Here is a 22,968-nt window from a genome sequence, read left to right as displayed (position 1 = left end):
ATCCTCCTAATTTGGTAGCCTTTCAGTAGTTTTACAAGGGCAGATTAGTTTTTGAGAAGGGCTATTATTTAAACTATAGACTAAATTTCTCCCAAAGTTTTAATAGCTTGGCCCACACCCAGGAGTGAGCGAAAGCAGGCAGCCTATAAGGCTAGAAGATGGAGTCAGCCATGTCAGATTTCTCTTATTGTCATAATTTTGCAAAGGCGGTTTCATTATAAAATTCTATTGACCAGAGCATCTCCTTTGATTCTCACAGCATCCTCTGGAGAAGGCAGGAGCTTTGGCAGTATTGCCATTTTATAGACAAAATAACTGAGGCACATAGAGAATAGATGATTTGCTCCAGTCCAGAGAGTTTGAAGTGGCAGGTCCAGGTCTGGAAACTACATCATCCATCTAGAAGCCCAAATCTCATTCTTTTCTACCATGCCACCTACAAGTTACAGAAATAATTTTAACATGTAATATAGGTGTGACTAGCAATATGCTTTTAGAATTGTCCAGCAGATATAACACCTTTAACACTGAGATCCTAGACTTTAACTTGATTAGATATCTGTAATAAGACTTCAGCACTACAGAGAAAGACCTTAAAACATCAAGACCTGCAGATGACAGAAGCAAGAAGTCTCTATAATTAGAATCTGCCCTCTATTCATAGCCTCTGGCTCCTCAAGTCTCTTACCACTTCACAGCACCCACCACCACCCCCCCTCCGCACAACCCCCAACACTGGGTCTGGAATCCTATTAATGTGAAGCTGTAGGACTCAAACCCACCTAGTTCAAGGGACTATGACTGTTGCATTATCCCTCCCATTTAAATCACAGCAGCAGCAGAAATCTTGAGGCCAACGATTGAGCCCTCCAGCTATTAACCTGATAATCTGGCTACTAAATCCTTTTAACTGCACTGATTTTCAACACAGGAACATCCTTACTTCCAGCTGGGCTATCATCCCAGGCCATTTCCCTTTCTAAATCGCTTCCACATTTCTCCCTGCATGCCTGCCTGTACGCTGTATACAGGATCAGCTCATAGTAAATCTATTAGCGATACAGGAAACACCTCACAGAGAATGAATTTTACTGATATCATGCAGTAACTGTCAGTCATAGCTGTCCCTTTGCCCTCATGCTGACTACATAAAATAAATTAACATATTGGCCAGTGTTCTTATTGTTTGTGTTCTTTGGATAGTTTGTATTATTTTTATCATGGTTATTTTTGAGAGAGATATATATATGCAGAGAAAAAGAATAAGCGCAGTTCCAACTTCTTTTATGAAGCAACCTACCTCTAATTATATTCTTGAAAAGAAATTATTGCTAGATTATTTGGAGCTAGCTGGTGGAAAAGAATCTAAAAGAAGCTAATTCTTAATGCTTTGGAAAGCAATTGTCTTTTTAGAATTTAAAAGGAAAGAAGGAATTATCTGAAGAAGTGTTTTTAGAAGATACTTCTGTTCTTTTCTAATTTCCTCCACTCAAAAAATTATTTTAGAAAAAGAAATTCAAGTTTCACTCAAAGTCAGCATCAAAAACTGTATTTTCAAACTTCTTTCAAGTATTTTAAAACGCTTGACCTCCATCCTCTCTATAGAGCTATTTCTTTTGTTCTTACCACAGTTCTTCAAATGCCTAAGTCTCACAGATTGGAGGCTTGTATTAGATATTAATAGAGAACAATTTTATGTCAATTTTAAGAGGAAGTATCTTTGCCAATATGTGGAAGCAAGAATAAATTTCATGAAATCAAATATTTTTGACAGTTATTACATTTTCACATTTGTGTAGCCAAACTACAAAACCTAAGTCAGGGGCCTTCATCTGGTGTATCTCAGCTTTTCCTATGTGGCTACTTTCGCAGTAAGAAAATAATTGAATTAGATATATATATATATATATACACACACACATACACACACACACATACATATACATACACACACACACACACACACAAATTCAGAGATTTATGCCTGAAAATTCATCACAAATGTGTATTTTTTTTTTAAGTTAGATGAGTAGTTTGGGTTTTTTGAGGGTGGCCCACTGTTTTCTTCAAGATTTATCAAAAAGGAAATTTAATTAAAGGAAGAATAAGCAAAGGTAAACAGAGAAGAAGGAAAAGTAATTCTGCCAGAAAAGATGACCCATTTTATTGGGTAAGATTTCACCCAGAACAAAAGAAAAAGACATTGTAGGGGTAGGTCCAAAGTGGTAAAGACACACACTTTGGATATTTCCAGACTGTAATTGTGGGTATCAACTCTCCACAGACTAACATTGAGATCATCAGGCCTCTAACCTCAGGCACCAAAGTTGCTTTTGATAGCGGCAGGAGACAGACAAATTCCAAGGCAAACAGGGATGGGTCCCCAGTGAAACCTGACCTTCAAGCCAACGACAACCTGAATCCTGAAAACCAAGCTGCCATTTCCAGGTGGAGTCCAAGACCAAAGTAAGAACTTCGAGTCCTTTTAGCCAATCAAATTGTGCCTTTTCCAGTCCCACTCATAGACCAATTAGCATGAACTCCCCCATTCTGAGCCCATAAAAACCCCTGACTCAGCCTCACAGCTACCTGCTTTCTGGCCCCCTCTCACACAAAGGGCTACCTACTTTGGGTCCCCTCTTGTGTTGAGAGCTTTTCTGTTGCTCAATAAAACTCTTTTCTGTCTTGCTCACTCTCTGGCATCCACCTACCTCATTCCTCTTGGTTGGGGGACAAGAACTCAGAAGTCACTCAACAGTGGGTGTGAAAAAAGCTGTAACACTGTACCCTCTCTCCCACTCATTGAGAACAGCAGAGGAGAAAAAGCTGCTGGGTACCACACACCCCAATTCGCTGAACTTCTGGTGGTAAGAACAAACAAGCTATGACACAGCCTGTTTGCCAAAGCAGCAGGCAACAAGAGCAAATGAGAGCTGTAACACTTCCTGGGGACTCAGACTGCAGGACTCCCTGAGCAAAAGCTGTACCATCCCTTGGGGCTCCACAGTTGGCGCTGCTGCATTCCCCTCGTCTAAATGCTGGCACCCAAAGCAGAAGCTGGTTGCAGCATGCCCAGACCAGCCGCAGGCTGAGTGCAGAGCCATGGCACATATGAGATCTGGGCCAGTAGTGCAAGTCAAGTGCACCCTGCCAGGCTGAGTAGGCAGGGTGAGCCCAGTGGGCCCAAGTGAAGCCCAGGCAGAAGCATTACTGGCCATGGAGATTTCCAGCTGCTGAAGCAGCACTGAAAGAATTCTGTCATCTCCTCCCCCAGTACAAGAGATCCAGGGCTCACCTGGGGGTCCAACAATTGCTCTTGGAAGCACTTTTATTGGGTGTCCAGAAAATGAGTGACCTTAATATAGAAGCTCAAGTCAGGCCTGTAAATTACTGCCAGGCACTCTGCAACTGAGAATAACCGGAGCCAGTGGAGCAAAGTTCCCATTGATATGAAGAATTAATGCCAACCAAACTGGTCTTCTTAGACCCTGGCCAGCTTCTGAGCAGTGAAACCGAGCCCATCTTTCACTGTGGTTTCTTCCTCAGCTCTCTTGCTAACCATTTTGCTAATTTCAGCTCTGTGCCCCAGGCATTCAGCCTCCTCCTCCTTCTGCAGCATGGCAAGCTTCCCATCTACATTCTCTTTATCCGGTCCCACCAAAAGTCTTGCTCTCTTATTTTCTTTCATGATAGCCTGAATGACTCTTCAGGAAGAGCTTCACTTATCCATAAAATATTCAAATCATAAGCAATGAAAAAGTGGTTCCCCATCCATGGGATGGTTGGAGGTTGCAGGGACAGGGGAAATGTACATAGATGTCTTAAAAAAACATAACCCTCTCTTTGAGTTTGTCTTTTTAAAATATTTTTACTGATAAATCGTAATTGTATACATTTATGGGGTAAACACTTCTTTGACTCTTCCGTAAAGAAATCCTACAGAAAGGAAAAAAGTTTCTATTGCCATCAAACTAAATCCAACACTCATCCAGATTCTGCTATAGATACTAAGATTTCCCAAACATGCACGCAACTTGTGAGCAACAGTTGAATTAGCATTTTGTGCACACAATTTCAACATTTCACTCTTCATTATAGGAATACGATGGAAACTGGCGAGGTGGCAGGGAAGAGTAGAGAGAAAAGTAAAAAAGAGAGAAAGTTACCATGTTATTGAACTATAGATGGTGCATCTACACCACAAGACTCAAAAGATTAAAAAAATTGACTGTTGTGCAGGAAAGCGGTAGGAAGAGGAGAGGGAAAGGAACCTGGGGAGAGCTTTCTGTGTGAGTGGAAGGAGGCAGCGTTTCTCTTTGAAAAGCAGATGAAGGTTAAGCCCTTGGGAAACTCTGATGATTCTCTTTCATGAACAAGCACATCTTAAACACAGCTCCCTTGAGAAGTGGCATCACCATTTCATTTCACTTCATGTTCAAGGTCACGAAAATGCTCCAAAAATAAGTTTGAAGCAGGAGCAAAAGGGAAGGAAGCAAAAAAGCAGCTTTGACAACAAAATGATTATGTGAACAGGTAGGTATATTGTGCAGTAGCTCGTGGCTCTTATCCTGCCAGGTCAGTCATTTAGTCCCTGCGGATATGGCCTTTGAGCCTCTTTCTTCTCCTAATGACTCACCCTGTTTTCAATGGCTGCTCCCTCATGGGAAGAAAGATGACAGAGGACATACACAGTAATCAGAGAAATTAGTTTTCGAAGATCATATAATACCAATCCTAATAGAAAAGGACGCTGTTCAAAGAAAAACAGAGTCTGGTGTTTCTTCAGGGTCACTGTCAGAGGCCCTGGACAAGCAGCGTCATAGTGAACCTGGAGTGTTTTAGAGAATGCAGCAGAAATGGCCCCCATGTATTAAATGCCTCAGATACCCAAACCAAATTTGAGGTTTCTTTGATGTATTTACTTCTCAGTCTTTATTCCAACACCAAATCCTATTCTTTTTCCTGAAGCTTCATTGATAACTATTTCTACCCCTTTACTCCATTTCTGTCCAGGATGTGGTTCAGTGACATCTCCACTGCTGTTTGCCACAACTCAACAAATAGACTCCTGACCTCTGGTAACCTACAAACTTCAGCCCAGTCTGTGTGCCATTGCCAGATCTGTCTTTTTAAACCACCATTTATTTTAAAAACTTGTTCCGGGCCAAGCGTGGTGGCTCACACCTGTAATCCCAGCACTTTGGGAGGCCAAGGCAGGCAGATCGCCTGAGGTCGCGAGTTCAGGACCAGCTTGACCAACATGGAGAAACCCCGTCTCTACTAAAAATACAAAATTAGCCGAGCGTGGTGGTGCATGCCTGTAATCCCAGCTACTCAGGAGGCTGAGGCAGGAGAATCGCTTGAACCCAGGAGGCAGAGGTTGCAGTGACCCAAGATCATGCCATCGTACTCCAGCCTGGGCAAGAGTGAGACTGTCTCAAAAAATAAATGAATAATAAATAAATTAAAAAACTTGTTCCATTGATTACTCTTCTGTCTGTTTAATCAAACTGTGCCTCTCCATTCTTTCCCACTAATACAAAAATATGCTTTGGTTTCTCTTTATACTGTAGCATAGTAATAGTCTCTTCTCTTGAGCATATTGGCTTCTCCAGCTACTGCTATACTTACCTCTTCTCTAGCCCCACTGTTACCAGAAAGGAGAACAGATCCATACCCCAAGAGAGGGTTCTTGACTCCTGCACAAGAAAGAATTCAGGGCGAGTCCACAATACAAAGTGAAAGCAGTTTATTGTGAAAGTAAAGGGATTCCCTAAGCAGAGGAGCCCCAAAGGCTGCTGGTTGCCCATTTTTATTGTTATTTCTTGATTATATCCTAAAGAAGGAGGTGCATTATTCATGCCTCCCCTTTTGAGACCATACAAATTAACTTCCTGATATTGCCATGGCATTCGTAAACTGCCATGGTGCTGATGGGAGTGTAGCAGTGAGGACGACCAGAGGTCACTCTCATCACTATCTTGGTTTTGGTGGGTTTTGGCTGGCTTGTTTATTGCAACCTGTTTTATCAGCAATGTCTTTACGACCAGTATCTTGTGCCAACCTCCTATCTCATCCTGTGGCTTAGAATGCCTAACCATCTGGAAATGCAACCCAGTAGGTCTCAGCCTTATTTTACCCAATCCCTGTTCAAGATGGATTTGCTCTGGTTCAAATGCCTAAAACACCACTACCCTGATCTCCAGAGTCTCTGCCTATTGAGACCGTCTGCCTCCTACTTGTCAAAACCAATAGCAGAGATTCCATTCTTCTTTTTTGGGATCTTAGTGTAGCTTTTAACACAGAAAACCATGCTTTCCTGTAAACTCTCTCCTGCTAACTTTGACATTACACTCTTGACTCCTCCCTCCCCTTAAATTTTTATTTTCGGCCTTCTTTACTGGCTTCCCTTCTCCCACTACTCAAACTTACCAGGTTCCATCTTTGGTGTTACTGTCATCTTTCCCAGGGCCTAACCCAATACTATTCCCTGCACATAAGAGCCCCTCAATAAATGCAGGTTATGATTTACACATTTTTTCACACAAATTTTACGATTTTTTTTTTTTTTTTTTTTTTTTTGCAATTTTGTCATTTGTCTGTACCAAAGTTCTCGACTGCTTGCAGGATAAATGTGAATTTCCTCAGCCTAGAATTAAAAGCCTTCTGCCATCTGTTCCTCCCACCTGTTACACCTCCCCATCTCTGGGCTCAGACTTTGCTCAAGTAGTTTCTTCTTCTAGATATACCCTCTCCCACCTTCATTCCTACACAAAGCATCTCCATCCTCTACAAGGGTTCAAATTCTTTTTTCAAAGGCAAGCCTGATCATCCAAAATTACAGCCATTTTTCCCCCTTAAGACTTCCCATCTTTTCTATAACTCATTTAGATGCATAACTCCATGGTAACTTAACTGTTTGGGGAGGGATCTGGGAAGGGAAGATGAGTATACATGTATGGAGTGGGATGGTGTTTGGGGGTGTGAAGGAGTACAAGTGTGTGCATGCACGTGGGCCTGTGTTGAGCTTCCCTAAGGGCAGACTGAACTCCTTAACTGCTTATAGACTTCTATTGTCAAATACAGCAGTAGATGTCTACTTAGGGCTCAATAAATAGTAGAAACGGATTTTAAGCTGTCAATCTTTACTCTGTGTGCTTCATCCTGAAGGTATTAGAACTCCAGCAAATCACTATGCCCCAAAACAAACCTTTGGGTGTGCCGCATGTGGCATGAGGTCCCCTGAGGAATTAAATCATCCAATGGCTTCCTCTCAAAAACTAATCCATCAATAGATAAATGGAAAAACATATGGTATACGCAGGCAATAAAATCTTTCAGTCATAAAAAGGAATTAAGTTGATGATATATGCTGCAGTATGAATGAACCTTGAAAACACTAGCTGGGCACAGTGGCTCACATCTGTAGCCTGGGCTGGGCACAGTGGCTCACATCTGTAATTCCAGCACTTTGGGAAGCCAAGGCAGGTGGATCACTCAAGGCCAGGAGTTCAAGACCAGTCTGGCCAACATGGTGAAAACCCATCTCCACTAAAAATACAAAAATTAGCTTGACATGGTGGTGCATGCCTGTAGTCCCAGCTACTTGGGAGGCTGAGGCACAAGAATTGCTTGAACCCTGGGGGCAGAGGTGGCAGTGAGCCAAGATTACACCACTGCACTCCATCCTGGGGAACAGAGTTAGATTCTGTCTCAATAATAATAATAATAATAATAATAATGGAATAAAAGAAAACATTATGCTTAGTGAAATAAGCCAGACACCAAAGGACAAATATTGTATTATTCTATTTCTACAAGCTACCTGGAAGAGGCAAATCTAGAGACATAAAATAAACTAGAGGTTACCAGGGGCTGGACAGGGGGAGAAAGGAAGAGTTATTGTTTGACAAGCATTGAGGTTTGGTTGGGATGCTGAAAAAAGTTTTGGGTATTGACAGTGGTCATGGTTACATAACACTGTAAATGCATTCAGTGCCATTGAAAGTATATTCACAAATGACTAAAATTATAATTATGGTACGTGTATATATATTGGTTATAAAAAATATATTAATTATGTTATATATAATATATATTTAATATATAATATATAATTATATGTTGTGTGTGTATATATATATACACACACAAGTAAAATAAGTAAATGAATGAATGAATGTCAGCCAGGACCTGTGATAAGTAGACTGTGGAGAAGGCAAGCTGCCCTGTTTGCCTGGCAACCCACCTCATATCCTCCCCTAAGGACTGCAACACTCACAGATGACCCAAAGCAGCCGAGAAGCAGAAGGTCTCACACTATTTCTCAGTGGGTCGGCACTTTGTTTGGCGTCCCCATCAGTAGGCAATTCTTCCAGAAAACAAAATGCACTAGACCCACAAGATGCGCTGGAGCATCTCAGAAGCTAAGCTCCTCTGCAAAGAGAGGATGTGTCACAAGAAGGCTTTCCTCTCTCTTTCGTACTATGCCATCTTAAGCAAGAACCCTCTTCTCTGAGCTTACCTATGGTACAGTGCAAATACCTACCCTCCAAGACTACTGTATTCTTGTGCAGCTAAAAAATGTATGATACCTCAAACACTTGTAATGGTGTTCAGTGCAAAGCAGACCCTCAACAATGGTAGCTGTCACTATTTTCATATTACCTTTATTTCACAGCATTATACATTCTAGAAATGAAGTTCAGAGTTATCCTTTCAAACACCTTCAAGAAAATGGAAACTTCTTCTCATTGCCAAATCCCCAAGAAAAAGGAATTGTAAATTTATCAGAGATTTGATAATACTACATCAAATTAAAAAAAAAAAAAACATATAACCAACCACTGGCTAGCTCTAGCAGCCACAAAGAATGATAAAGGAAAGGACTTAGAAAAGATTCCGAACTATTGGACCTTTAGATGCACTGAGCAATGGACTTTCCTAGTGCCTCCAGGCTGTGCCTGTTTCAGCATTTCTGAAGAGCAGAGTGGCTGCACTACTATAGTTGGTGATACCATAACTAAATCTAATACGACACACCAGAAAATGCCACTGAACATGAGGAAATAACATTGATGATGCCCTTCAGACTCAGCTCTCAAATGATATGAGCCATTTCTTCCTGCGAGGGGAATTGTCTCTGTCCTCACATATTCAGGTATGTGTATGTGTGATGCAACTTCAAGTAGAGATAATGATTGAAATTAGAGATGAGAGAAGTATTAGGTCAGCAGGCCCACTGCAATATTCAGGAAAAGGACTTGAGGTAATTGGATCTTTAAAATGAAAAATGTAAAACCAGGAAAGTAGATACTGCTCTGTGCTGAGCACTCACAGAGGGAAGTAAAGCAAAACACACATCTTCAAACAAGAGTCAGTCTTAAGATCTGGAGGGGTGGGGGTAAGTCCAGAAGAGTTTTCATCTTCTGGAAGAAAGGGCTTCAGCCTTTCCTGTACCAATCTTCACTGTGCACTTTACCCATGCCATGTCTGTACTGAGCTGCAAGACAAGTGCTGACGGAAGAGAACCTCAGGGAAATGGGAGTAAAACATTTGACACGTTATGGAATGCTGGAAAATAATCATTTATTGAGGTCTCCAAGAAACACTGCAGAAGCCGTTTACCAAGTAGAACAAAAACATTTTCCCCACATTGAGAAAGAACAAAGATGTTGCCTTAGGTCCTTTATTGTGTTTTGTGATCAGTGATATCCACATACCATCAATCACCTCTGGAAGATTGGGTGGATTATTCCAGCAACTTAAATCCTCTCTGGACCTTGAAAATATTTGAGGATCAAATGAGAGAAATTATGATAATTTTTTTTCAAAATAGCTACATATTTTTTTATATCATTGATAGAGTCTAGTTCAGTATTTCATAAGCTACTCAATACATTTAGTAGTACAACTTTCACATAGTCAATGATGGAAACAGGAATCAGACGAAAGATTATTATCAGTTGTTATTTGTTCTAGTTTATATAATACATATACATCTAGGTATATATACATACATATACACATATGTATACATATACACATATATATAATTGCAGATCCCCCATAAGCCAAGCATTTCTGAATTTTCTGTGTATATTAACTTAAGTTCTAGGGTACATGTGCACAACGTGCAGATTTGTTACATATGTATACATGTGCCATGTTGGTGTGCTGCACCCATTAACTCATCATTTACATTAGGTATATCTCCTAATGCTATCCCTCCCCCATCCCTCACCCCACTACAGGCCCCAGAGTGTGATGTTCCCCATTCTGTGTCCAAGTGTTCTCATTGTTCAATTCCCACAATAGCAAAGACTTGGAACCAACCCAAATGTCCATTAATGATAGACTGGATTAAGAAAATGTGGCACATATACGACATGGAATACCAAGCAGCCATAAAAAAGGATGAATTCATGTCCTTTGTAGGGACATAGATGAAGCTGGAAACCATCATTCTCAGCAAACTATCGCAAGGACAGAAGTGGGCACTATTAGTATCCAAATTGTATAGATAAGGAAACTGAAGCAAGAGGTTTGGAAACAAATGCAATGTTCTCTTGAGAGCCCATTTGGAAGACAGGCAGTCAGCCTCTAGAATCCATGTTTTTTACCAACAGGAAAAACCAATACATACAAAGCACACTTATCCACAGATACAGAACTTTGACCTGGGCAATTTTTGTTTGTTTGTTTGAGACAGTCTTGCTTGGTCACTCAGGCTGGAGTGCAATGGTGCAATCACAGCTCACTGCAGCCTCAACCTCCCCAGCTCAAGTAATTCTCCCATCTCAGCCTCCCAAGTAAGCTGGGACTACAGGTGTGGTGTCACCATGCCTGGCTTTTTTATTTTTTAGAGACAGAGTCTCCCTCCTATGTTGCCCAGGCTGGACTCAAACCCCTGGGCTCAAGGGATTCTCCCACTTTGGCCTCCCAAAGTGCTAGGATTACAGGCATAAGCCACTATACCTGACCCATTTTCTTGTCTAAATTAACACTGAGTAAGCCTTTTATTATTCACTGAACATGTTCAGCCAACTGCAATAATTGTTCAAAGAATTGATGGAAATGGTTCCAAACTGAAGCTAGTTCGGAAAATCTGGAGCAAGATAATCCACTGAGGTTTGAACATATCATATTAAAGATCTTTTTTTTTTTTGCCTTTAATACTGTTTGGAGTTTTCATGAGCTGTGAAGACTCAAGGGAACAAGCCAAAGTATCCTTGCGGAAATTCTGAATACCACTAAAATGAGCTGTCAAATATAAATCAGTATCTGGCTATTTTTCGACCTATTTATAAAAGTGCAGCTGTGAAATACATCTAAAATACAAATCTGAGTACATTTATCTGAAGATGGTACTTTTAGCAAAAACCTTTTCAAACAAACAAATGCCATCTGTCAAAAACAAAATAATTGCATTGTGTCAAAATGTTGGGGATGAAGTATTTAAGTTCCCTGTGTAGCTGGTATGATAGATCATGGAATTTCACCTGGTGTCAGCTTCATTCCAGCTGCCCCAGGGCTTAATGCTGGCATCAGCCCAGGTCTGGTTTTTATTGAAAGAAGAAGAAATGTGTCAGAACCAGAAAGGATTTCTGGATTTCCAGTGAATACTCTCAAAGGTTCTAAGATTTCATGTTCAAGACGAATGCAGACTCTAAGATTACTCTAGCATATGTTCTGTATCATTTTCAGAATTGATTTTGTTTTCAAAGGTATTAGCTTATTGTCCTGGAAATTAGACAAAAGCCACATGTTCCCAATGCCATTTTATGTGTTCATTCTCAAAAACTGTACTTTAGTTTTATTAAACAAAATCAACCAGGAAAAATCATTACAAAAAGAATTTTCAGCCTCTTTGAAGCTCAAGATTTATAGACAAGTAGATACATGCCAGAACCATATGAGTTCTGAGCAAACGCAGATGGCCCCTATTGGTATTGTTTCATTCGACAACAATTTTTGATCACTGATTCATTGTCATATCCATCCAACTGGAAAACTCCAGGCATTTTGTTTAATTACAGCCAACAGCCTGATGCATAGAAAGATCTGATTACTGATTATTAAAATTCAACGTTCTTGAGTAGAAATGTGGGATAATCTAAAATAGAGATAGATCTCTGAGCTGCTTTTAAGGAAAAAATGTCACATGTGTTTCAATTTTTAAGTACAGAGAAATTCTGAATTCACCGCCAAAAAAAAAACACAGCATTTGAGAATAGCAGCATTGGAAGTTCTGCTCAGTCATTTAAGCTAAACAAAGTCTTGATTTCAAGCAATAAAACATGACTAGATTTTATGTATTTATAATGTAAGGAATATAAGTGGAAAATATTATTCTAAAAAAGACAATATTCATATTTATTGGTAAAGATAACTACTTCATTTTAGCATGATGCTGTATTGCAAGACCTAAAAAAAAAATCCATTATTTTCTGTTATAAGCAAAACCAAAGAAAGGTCAAAAGGCTATTGTTGAGCACAACTCTATTCTGTAGCATAACGATGTATGTTACTGTAGATTTTCAAAGCCCACTCTGTAGAAAGGAGTTCAAGGGCACTTCATAAGTTTTTGAGTACTCTGGCTTTATGCACACTGTGTGCAGAATAGGAAGTCTGGAGGGTTCAGCACATACCTGTCTGTAATTAGTGTTGTTAGCCATCGACTATGTCATTCTATCTAGTGTACTGGGTGCTTTGCACATCACTTCCAGTCTAAACAACCACTTTTTCAGATTAAGAAACTAAGACAAAGAAATTTTTTTGTATACTTTAAGTTCTGGGAGACATGTGCAGACACATGCAGGTTTGTTACATAGGTATACACATGCCATGGTGGTTTGCTGCACCCATCAACCCGTCATCTACATTAGGTATTTCTCCTAATGTAATCCCTCCCGTAGCCCCACACCCTGCAACAGGCCCCATTTTGTGTGATGTTCCCCTCCCTGTGTCCATGTGTTCTCATTGTTCAATTCCCAATTATGAGCGAGAACATGCAGCATTTGGTTTTCTGTTCCTGTGTTAGTTTGCTGAGAACGATGGTCTCCAGCTTCAACCATGTCCCTGCAAAGGACATGAACTCATCCTTTTTTGATGGCTGCATAGTATTCCATGATGTATATGTGCCACATTTTCTTTATCCAGTCTATCATTGATGGACATTTGGGTTGGTTCCAAGTCTTTGCTATTGTGAATACTGCTGCAATAAACATACGTGTGCACGTGTCTATAGAATGATTTATATTCCTTTGGATATATACCCAAGTAATGGAATTGCTGAGTCAAATGGTATTTCTGGTTCTAGATCCTTGAGGAATCACCACACTGTCTTCCACAATGGTTGAACTAATTTACACTCCCACCAACAGTGTAAAAGCATTGCCATTTCTCCACATCCTCTCCATCTGTTGTTTCCTGACTTTTTAATGATCGCCATTCTAACTGGCTAGAGATGGTATCTCACTGTGGTTTTGATTTGAATTTCTCTAATGACCAGTGATGATGAGTTTTTCATATGCTTCTTGGCCGCATAAATGTCTTCTTTTGAAAAGTGCCTGTTCATATCCTTTGCCCACCTTTTGATGGGGTTTTCTTGTAAATTTGTTTAAGTTCTTTGTAGCTTCTGGATGTTAGCCCTTTGTCAGATGGATACATTGCAAAAATTTTCTCCCATTCTGTAGGCTGCCTGTTCACTCTGATGACAGTTTCTTTTGCTGTGCAGAAGCTCTTTAGTTTAGATTCCATTTGTCAATCTTGGCTTTTGTTACCATTGCTTTTGGTGTTTTAGTCATGAAGTCTGACAAAGAATTGCATATATACAATTGCTCTAGAGCTACATGATGCTGAAGAAAGTCAGCAGGCCCCAAACCTACATTCTTTTTACTGTGACACTGACCTTTTTTTTTCTGAATCATATTCCCCCCAAAAGGGTCCATCCACAGTGGCCGCCCTAATGTAAGTCACTCAATATTGCTTATTATAACTTCATTTCTAAAAGCCATAAAATGGTATGATGAAAGTATATTATAGCTAATCAAAAATTCCTGGTGTAAAAAAGTTAGGTAAAGAAATAAATAACTTCAAAGAATTATGGAAAGGAAAGCAGTGTTCTCCTAAACTGCTCCCCCTTACCACTACAACCAAATACCATATTAAAATTAGAACTATTCTAATAAAAATTTCATTGACTTTGGATTTTCTTCTCTTAGTTTAACCAGGAATTTACAGGAAAAGGAGGTCTCTGAAAGAGAGCCTAGATATTTTCTAGAAGTGATAGAAGTTTCCTCTGTTAACACAGTGTACCAACCCTTTGACTCATTTAAGTGATTTATTCATTTAAAAATGCATGCCCCTTGGAAGGCAGACAATACATCTACTAGATCTATGCAGCAATGTGAAATGTGTATAACTTTAGAGATGAGGGTATATGCATGTATACATAAGGTGATTTTATAAAAGCAAACAATTTGAAATTTTAATAGAAAGTTTTTAATATTAATGTTGATTTTACTCAATATCTACTCTCAGGAAAGTGTAACTGATCCTTTTTGTAAAATATATATATAGTTTATGTGGTGTTACTTTGAGATGTTATGAAGTTTTCCTCTAAATTATAACAATTTCATTACTTTTTTATCATGCTTTCTTCCTGGGTGATTTTATTTCAAAGGGTTAATGGTTCATCCATGATATCCTTTTAAGAAAATATGAGTAGACCAGGATGAATTACTTGGCTGCATTCTCAAAACCCAGACTTTAAAAAAAAAAATACATCCTACATAAACCTGCCTCCTCATCAAAACCACACACTGAATAAATTTAGGATTGTATTCACAGATGGAAGTTCATGAAATCACTCAGCACCAAGTGCAGAAGTTCTCAATGGCTTGGAAAATCAGAATGAACAATGCATCACCAAAGATGGCAGTTGTGCTAGTCTAGATTTTTGAATTGTATAGTGTTAAAAACTCTGCAAAATAGGTTTGCAAGAGATGTTTACAGTTTCTTTCATATATTGTATTTACATTTTAAAGTTTCATCAGGAATTTATAAACATCCTATGTTTTTAAATCCCACCCCGACCCCCAACACAGAATGCCTCCCTCATAGGATGGAAACCAGAGGTTTCAATTTCACAGCTATGATGTTAACCATGAAATAGGGCCTTCTCCAAGGGAGACACATGGCGGTGGACTTACAACTGATATACTTACCATTTAGGAGAGAACTAAATGCTAGATAAATGGAAACTATTCATGATGTTGTGGGGTTTGGATCAACTTGGTCACTTTTTATTACATTTTAAAATAACATTCTTATAATTTGCATTGAGGGTTGATACTATCTATGTGGACATTTGGGAGGCTGTAAAAGACAAAGGGAAACATTCAGATTCAGAGTTGAAAGAATTTTTACGTACACCCTATATAGATCTAATTCTAAGCCCATTGGGTAAAAAGTCACATACTTTATATAGAAAAGTTAAAAACATTTTATGAATAAGTATGCTTAAAAACTAAGTTAGTTTATACTTTCCTGATTGTTTTCGTTTCTTTTCTAAATGCATTTAGGATGAAATCTCATTTGAACATGGGCTTTGAATAGTGAGGTTAGTCCATACAACAGGGTTAACATTAAGAAGAGTGAATAATAGCCAGGTAACTACAAATAACTAAATTCATATTGTTTTGTTGTTGTTGTTTTTTAGAGACAGGGTCTCACTTTGTCACCCATGCTGCACCAGAGAAGAGTGGCACAATCATAGCTCACTGCAGCCTCAAATGCCTGGGCTTGGGCAATTCTCCCTCCTCAGCCTCCCAAAGAGCTGGGTTTATAGGTGCACACCACCATGCGCAGTCTAAATTTATATACTTCTAAAAACACCTGCACTGCATCCATGAACTATTATAATCACTTTATTTGCTATTTCTTTTAATACTGACATAACCCATGAAAAGTAATATTCTTATCCTGATTTTACTATTGAGGAAACTATCTTAATGCAATGAAATGACTCTTCTAACAGCATGGAGCTCTTAAGTGGCAGAGCCAGAACTTGGATCCAATTCTCTCTCAATAAAAGCCTTTTCTCTATGCTCTATTGCTTCTCATAAATGTCCTATAATAAATCTATATCAAGTCTAGAGCCACTTTTTCATTATAGGACAATTTAAGGTTGAAGAATTTAGTAGAATTTTACCAGATCTCCAACGTTAACTAGTTTAGGGATTAGAATTTAACCACAGACGATAAGGGAAAAATCCAATTTAACTTAAAACCACAAATATCATATAGAAATAAAAATCTGTTCATAGACTGAACTGAAATCTAGGCCTTGCTTTCTAGGAAAAAAATATAGATTTTCTACATGTTAGCCACGAGTCAACAAAACACGTCTTATTTCTGAAGTGACTCACGTAGTATTAACTTCAGGTACGGTACAGGTTTTGACTCTAAGAATATGACATGCAGAGGTGAATACATGAAGAGACACATAACTCACAGGGGAAAAGCTATCTTTCTTTCAAGGCTGTCTCCAGAAGATACCATTCACTCTGCCTGCCCTCAAGGAGCAATTGACTCTACTGGTTATCGTAGGAAAGTTGTACTCTGTCATACCTGGAGAACTTTGACAGCAGGCAGCCATAGCATACACTCCCATACCCTTCATCCCCCATCATCTCTCTCTCCTCCTTCAGATCAGCTATAAAATATGTGGGGACCAGTACAAAATGAAGATGTAGGATTCCGTGTTCAAAAGTTAGTAAGAATTTCAAGACAGCTAGAACAGAGCATCAAGTTCAGTATATTAGTTCATTTTCACGTTGCTATAAAGAACTTCCTGAGACTGGGTAATTTATAAAGAAAAGAGGTTTAATTGACTCACAGTTCTGCATGGCTGGGGAGGCCTCAGGAAACTTACCATCATGGGGGAAGGGGAAGCAGGCACATCTTACATGGTGGCAGGTGAGAGAAAGAATATGTGGAGGAGGAACCGTCCAACACTTATAAAACCATCAGATCTAGTGAGAATATACTCACTATCATGAGAACAGCATAAGAGAAACTGCCCCCATGATCCAGTCTCCCCCCAAGTCACTTTCCTCAATATGGGGGGATTATGGGGATTACAATTTGAGGTGACATTTGGGTGGGCACATAGAGCCAAACCATATCTCAAACCAAGCATGAGGCCTTCTGAGCACAGGGCCCCAAGTGACTGCACAGGTCTCATATCCATAAATGTGGCCTTATTCCCCTAACACTCATTCCTGCAGACACATGTGATACCTGTTGGCCTGGGGTGACCTTTATTCCCTTTCAGTACTGCCTTTGATGTTTCTTTTGTGTTTTTTATCTGGATAATATTGTTGGCAATATGTGCCTCCTAAGAATAGGTTTGGTGTCCTCACTCAGCAACTGTCCCATTTGGCTCAGGACGCCCTGTCTTCAACAGTCAAGGCTAAGAACTCATTCTGACATCACAAAAAATGTGTGACATGTTATCCACAAGTTGGTGATCTAATGGACCTATCTGAACTGAACTCATGGAGATAAAGTGCTGTTTCTTAAGGTTCAATTTCACCTAACGCACAGATGATTCACAAATATGCAAATTTGCCTTTTGTTTGCTTGTTTTCTCAGAACCAAACACATTTATAACAAAAGATACCAGTACAATATGGCTATTAATTCTCTTCCCTTCATAAGTTCAAAAAAATGCCACAGAATGTACTTCATCTGCTTAGCCCTCTTTTTGTGTTTCAAAGGCTCCCCACCAGTAGAACCACATGATCATTTGCACCATCTGTGCATGGGAGAGAAACACATTATTATCCAAGCCAATACTGAGGGTATTCTATCAAGAAAGGAACCCACTCATCAGAGAAAGGTTATGCAGAAAAGCTCCTGCCAGAAAACTCACTGTTTCCTCCTCTCTCTCTCCCTCATTTGAAATTCATGAAGATGAAGTGCAGCTTTTGTTTCCCATCAGTGAGATGAGCCTTAATACACTCTTGCCAAAAGCAAGCTAACACAGAGTAATTGTTTTTCATCTAAATTGCATGTCCAACCTGCTTAGTCTTCAAAGAACATAGATGCTACAGCTTTGATGCCCAACTGCAGAATGACAAAGGACAGGGCACAAGGTACATGGGCACAATGAGAATTTTTAATCACCCCCTATCTGTCAGCAAGCTCTGGAACTCTGGGGCAAGAGGAGAAGAGAGTAGATTATTCGCAAGGTGGATAAGTTTCCATATTTCATTCAAGACTAACTTCTTTTTTTAAGGGAGAAAAAAGTGATTTAGAGGGAATTAAGATTCCCCAAGGTGTTTTTAATCTCTTTTCACTCTAGGGCCAGGTGCCTCATGTAGCACTTAAAAGAGTTTCAAAAATGAAAGCAAATGCCTAGAACACAGAAAAAGAGATATCCATCTACACAAAGCATCTGCCTTTGTTTAAGAAAAAAGTAGTTTCAGCTTTATGAACTTCACATCCAGACATTTTATAATTTTGATGTTATAGTTCTTATAGACTTTTTCTCCATGAACACTACATCCAATACATAGAGGCAAAAATCATTAATATTTAATATTTTTTAATATATCAAGTCTCCTTTACGTCAATAAGTTCATTTAATTGCACATAACTGCAGAGTGTTTGTGAGGAGGTCTATGTGATGTGAATAAAAACTGCCCAAAGAAATGGAATGAACAAATCTGCCCCCACTACCATCTTTTGCAGGTAGAGATACTACCTAAAAGCTGTGTGGTTCTAGTCATTGATCCCTGGGCCTCATTTTGTAACCAGGTGCTGAGACAAAAGATTTGACTCTGTTTATTGTGTTTGTTCCAGTTAATTTAATTCTTTTTGCCTGGTTTAAACTTCTATTTTCTAATTACATTCATAACCTCTACAGGGACTGGAGTGCTACAACACCTTTGCTTGCACTTAGAAAATGTGGACATAAACTAAATTACTTCCACAGCTGTCAGTAAATTGTGCTACTGTCCTGTATCATCTAAACATTAGAAATTTTTGACTCCAGGCAACCCAGTGATAGAAAGTACCTCCCAGCATGCTACCAAATAATAGGAGACAAGCAAGTCCATCAGGCTGTGAATGTCAGAACAGAGTAAAGTGCTCCAGTTGGAGATGGGGGTATTAGTGTCAGTTCCACCACTAAAGGAGCTATACAGCTGAGGCCAAGTCATCTAAACCCTCAGGGCCTCAGTGTTACCTGTAAATTGAGAATCTTGAACCATCTCCAAGGTTATTCTTCCAGTGCTAAAGTCTGTAATTTCAATCTCTGTGCTTTCCTTTCTTAATAATCAATTTCGGTTTTGGAACAGAAAACTTTTTCTCAAGTGAAAGTTTTGACCAAAAAAACCAACTTAGTTAACTTTAGCTTTTACAATGAAGACTATACCGTATCATCATTAAGATATTATTAAACCCTGGAAGCACTGACATTATGTAATGACTTTGAACATAAAATGGCAATTTACAATGGTCGTACTGTACATCTGTTTGTCTAGATACAGATTGAAAAGAGGGATCTTGGATACAGATGTTTACCTGAGACCTATTACCTGGCCTGTTGTAACACATTTAGAAATGCTGTAAGAAATCTTTGTGAAACTACTCCATGACTTTGAAGCTTTATACTACACCATCAAGATCCAAGTATTTCTCAAATACCCCAACTCAGCTTATGTATTCATCAGGAAGTTGAGACTCTTGGTTTTATTTTAAAAAAAAAAAAAAAAAAAAAAAAAAAAAAGGCCGGGCGCAGTGGCTCACGCCTGTAATCCCAGCACTTTGGGAAGCCGAGGCAGGCGGATCACGAGGTCGAGAGATCGAGACCATCCTGGCTAACATGGTGAAACCCGTCTCTACTAAAAATACAAAAAAATTAGCTGGGCGCAATGGCGGGCACCTGTAGTCCCAGCTACTCGGGAGGCTGAGGCAGGAGAATGGCGTGAACCCGGGAGGCGGAGCTTGCAGTGAACCAAAGTCGCCTCACTGCACTCCAGCCTGGGCAACAGAGCGAGACTCCATCTCAAAAAAAAAAAAAAATTTTTTTTGAGCAAATAAGGGTATTTATTCACTTACATAATCTAAATTTTCAGGGGTATCACTAGCTTTAGGCATGTCTAAATCCAGACACTTCACATTGCCAGGGCTTGGTCTCTGACTCTTGACTGTTTCCTCAAATGATTGCTGAATTCTTAGACACACTTTTTGTACACAGTGGCAAAGGCAGCCCCCTGGCACTTCTAAGCTTAACTGGAGGGTAGGCAGGAAAAGAACATACACCAAATACATATTAATTGATCTCAATAAACCAGAATAAGTGAAGCCAGTTGGTATCATCTAGAGATTACAGAGCTAAGCTGAAAGTTTACCAAGGAGGCAATATTCTCATGGCAGCTCATAGGGATGGAGTCTCCATTTAGTGTCTAGTAAAATAAACTACTTCATTTTTAATACCAACCTCCTCTAAGCCCAATACAATATTTTAATGAATATGGTCACAAAATTCCTTTACTTTGCCTCAGTTTGCAGAAAAATAAATGATACACACTACAGTATCAATGAAAAGAGAATCTTTAGAAGTCCAGGATTCTAGTTCTGACTTTAGCAGTTTGAAAAGTCATTTAAACTGTTTCATCACCAGTAAGATGAAAGTGCTGAGTAAAGTAACCTAAGGCTTGTTTCAAATCTTGAAATGTGAATCCATGTAGTGCCGACCTGGCTATTTTGATGTTTCAGGTTTGGGTTTTTGCTTTCTTGATACCATTTGTTCCTCAACAAAGGAAACCTAATCACTCAGAACTCTGAGAAACACTGATCACTAAATAGGTCAAAAACATCCTGCAAGAGATGAAAGCATTCAGAAGTTTTGCAGAAGGTAAGTAGATAAGCCAATAGCCCATTATCTTAAACACTTTGGTTTTCACAGGAAAACAAGCAAGCAATCAACCCCAGCTTCAATACAAGCTGAGTGCCCATGTATTGATCTTCTGTCTCACTGGGTCACGGGAGTTCTGGTGTATATTAAGTAGAAAAAGGACTGAAAATTACATTAATTCAAATGGCTAAATCAATATTTAACAATGCAGTTAGTGGTAGTTGACCTTAAATGCACCTTTAATAAAACAAAGGTGATTCAGGCCAACCTCCAGCATATGCCATTCAGAAATATGAATTACTGCAAAACAGATACGTTAAAGACCTCTACTAACGCAGATGCCTTTGCAGCTCAGTCCAACTGCAAGAAGTTCAAAGCCACTCTCTTAGCACAGGCAATTCGAATTTTATTCACGTGATGTTGTGTCTTCATTTATCACATTCTCCATGTCTCAAGAATCAGACAGCCTTGATCTCAGCACATTTAAAAGCAGAAAAAGGATTTCAACAACTATTTCCCCAGCAAATTATTAGTAAATCTTTAGTGATAGCTTTGCAACCTTGAGCACTTTCTTCATAAGTAAACATGGATGTTACCAGTTGTTACTCTAGAAGCCTTATCTTACTATATGATTTGCATATATTTGCATATAAACATATCAGTACTCCACTTGCATTAAAGATCATTGAACTAAGCTTGCTTATATTAAAGAGAATGCAAAAAAGAATAAAATAAGGAATAAACAGAGGCAATCTCGTTAAGATGTCAGAATCATCTCAGATGCTATTAGCTATTATATCCGGCTCACAGATGTGAGACTTTTAAAAATTGCCTCGCTGTCCATAAAATACCTTAAGCTGTACGGCACTTTAGTTATCACTGCCAAGGACTTGGTGATAACTGTAAGGAAAAGGTCAATCTAAGAATCTATTTCAATACACCTAAGGCAGCAGGAGACTCTGTGGAATTCCCAAAGGAGCCCAGGAGAGTTTACCTGATTTTGTGACCTAAGATGCTAGTGCCAAAGGCACCATTTCCATTGCATCCTGGTTTGGCTGCAAGGACAAATGTATGATAATTAGAAATCTCTCCTGAGACACTTCCCATTGATTTGTTGTTTGGTGATGGCTACAGTTTCTCTGCAGCCTTGCTTCTCTGAGGTCTGTCTACTGGTTACCATGGCAATGTGGTTCAATGCATCCTATGAGCTAAATCAGCATTCTCTAATATCCAAGCTGCTGGCAGTAGAACTTGAGAATTGGGCAGAAAGTTTCCAGGCTGAATGTAAACGCGATTGCTTGAAAATATGATCATACACTTGAATGGGAAAAGGGACATTCCCCAGAACAAGATCACAGTTTCTTTGTCATCAAGGATATGGAATAAACACCTAATGTGCCTTAGGGCCAGTCACAAGAGTTCTAGGCAGGGAGAGGGCTGGCAATATACGTTAGGCTCTCCCACTAATGCTGGAACTCGAACAGAAGTCGCGTATGGCACAAAGATAGCCAAGCAACAGCTTGGCTCCTAGGAAGTCCCTCTGCCTGGGGCATTCCACATACAAACCACTAGGCACACCCTACTTTTCACAGTCTCTTCACAGGGTCAAAATACTCTCTGAATTTAAGAATAATTGTAGACTAGTCATGAGAGAGGATGTTTAGAGTGTGAGAATGAATTCTCACCTCCAGCATGGGTTTCAGGAAAGCAAAAAGAAGTAATATTTATTTTATACTCCTCCTGGAGTTAGGTAAAGGAAGCAGAAAGTTGATCTTTCATCTTAATGATCATGTCACCTAGGGCCGTCATCCTTTACTTGTCAATCTAAATCCAACATCCCCACAAAACTATGGAGTCCAGGTTATTTGCAAGTTTGAGAAATTTGTTATGTCATTTTTAGGATGAATACATCATATGCCACACATACAAATATGTGTATTATAGTAAATTAAAGATTAATAACTCTTTACCCATATGTTTATCATATTCTTTAAGAACTAGAATATTATAAATATCTTTGAAGCCCTAGAACCTCC

The 22,968-nt window shown here is 39.3% G+C and overlaps 1 long non-coding RNA gene across 1 annotated transcript; it reads right to left on the bottom strand.

The window, feature by feature from the left end:
• Positions 1–9,478: 9,478 nt before the first annotated feature.
• LOC116470336 (uncharacterized) lies at positions 9,479–22,112 on the bottom strand. The gene is made up of 3 exons (XR_004248580.1): positions 21,927–22,112; positions 16,636–16,798; positions 9,479–9,781 (listed from the first exon to the last, which is right to left on the bottom strand). It is a non-coding gene; the product is annotated as an uncharacterized LOC116470336 (long non-coding RNA).
• Between the last annotated feature and the right edge of the window lie 856 nt (positions 22,113–22,968).

This window comes from Hylobates moloch, unplaced genomic scaffold, assembly GCF_009828535.3.
Source record: "Hylobates moloch isolate HMO894 unplaced genomic scaffold, HMol_V3 SCAFFOLD_6, whole genome shotgun sequence".
NCBI lineage: Eukaryota > Metazoa > Chordata > Mammalia > Primates > Hylobatidae > Hylobates > Hylobates moloch.
The sequence above is the reverse complement of the archived record's forward strand: the minus strand, read 5'-3'. Positions and strand labels throughout refer to the sequence as shown.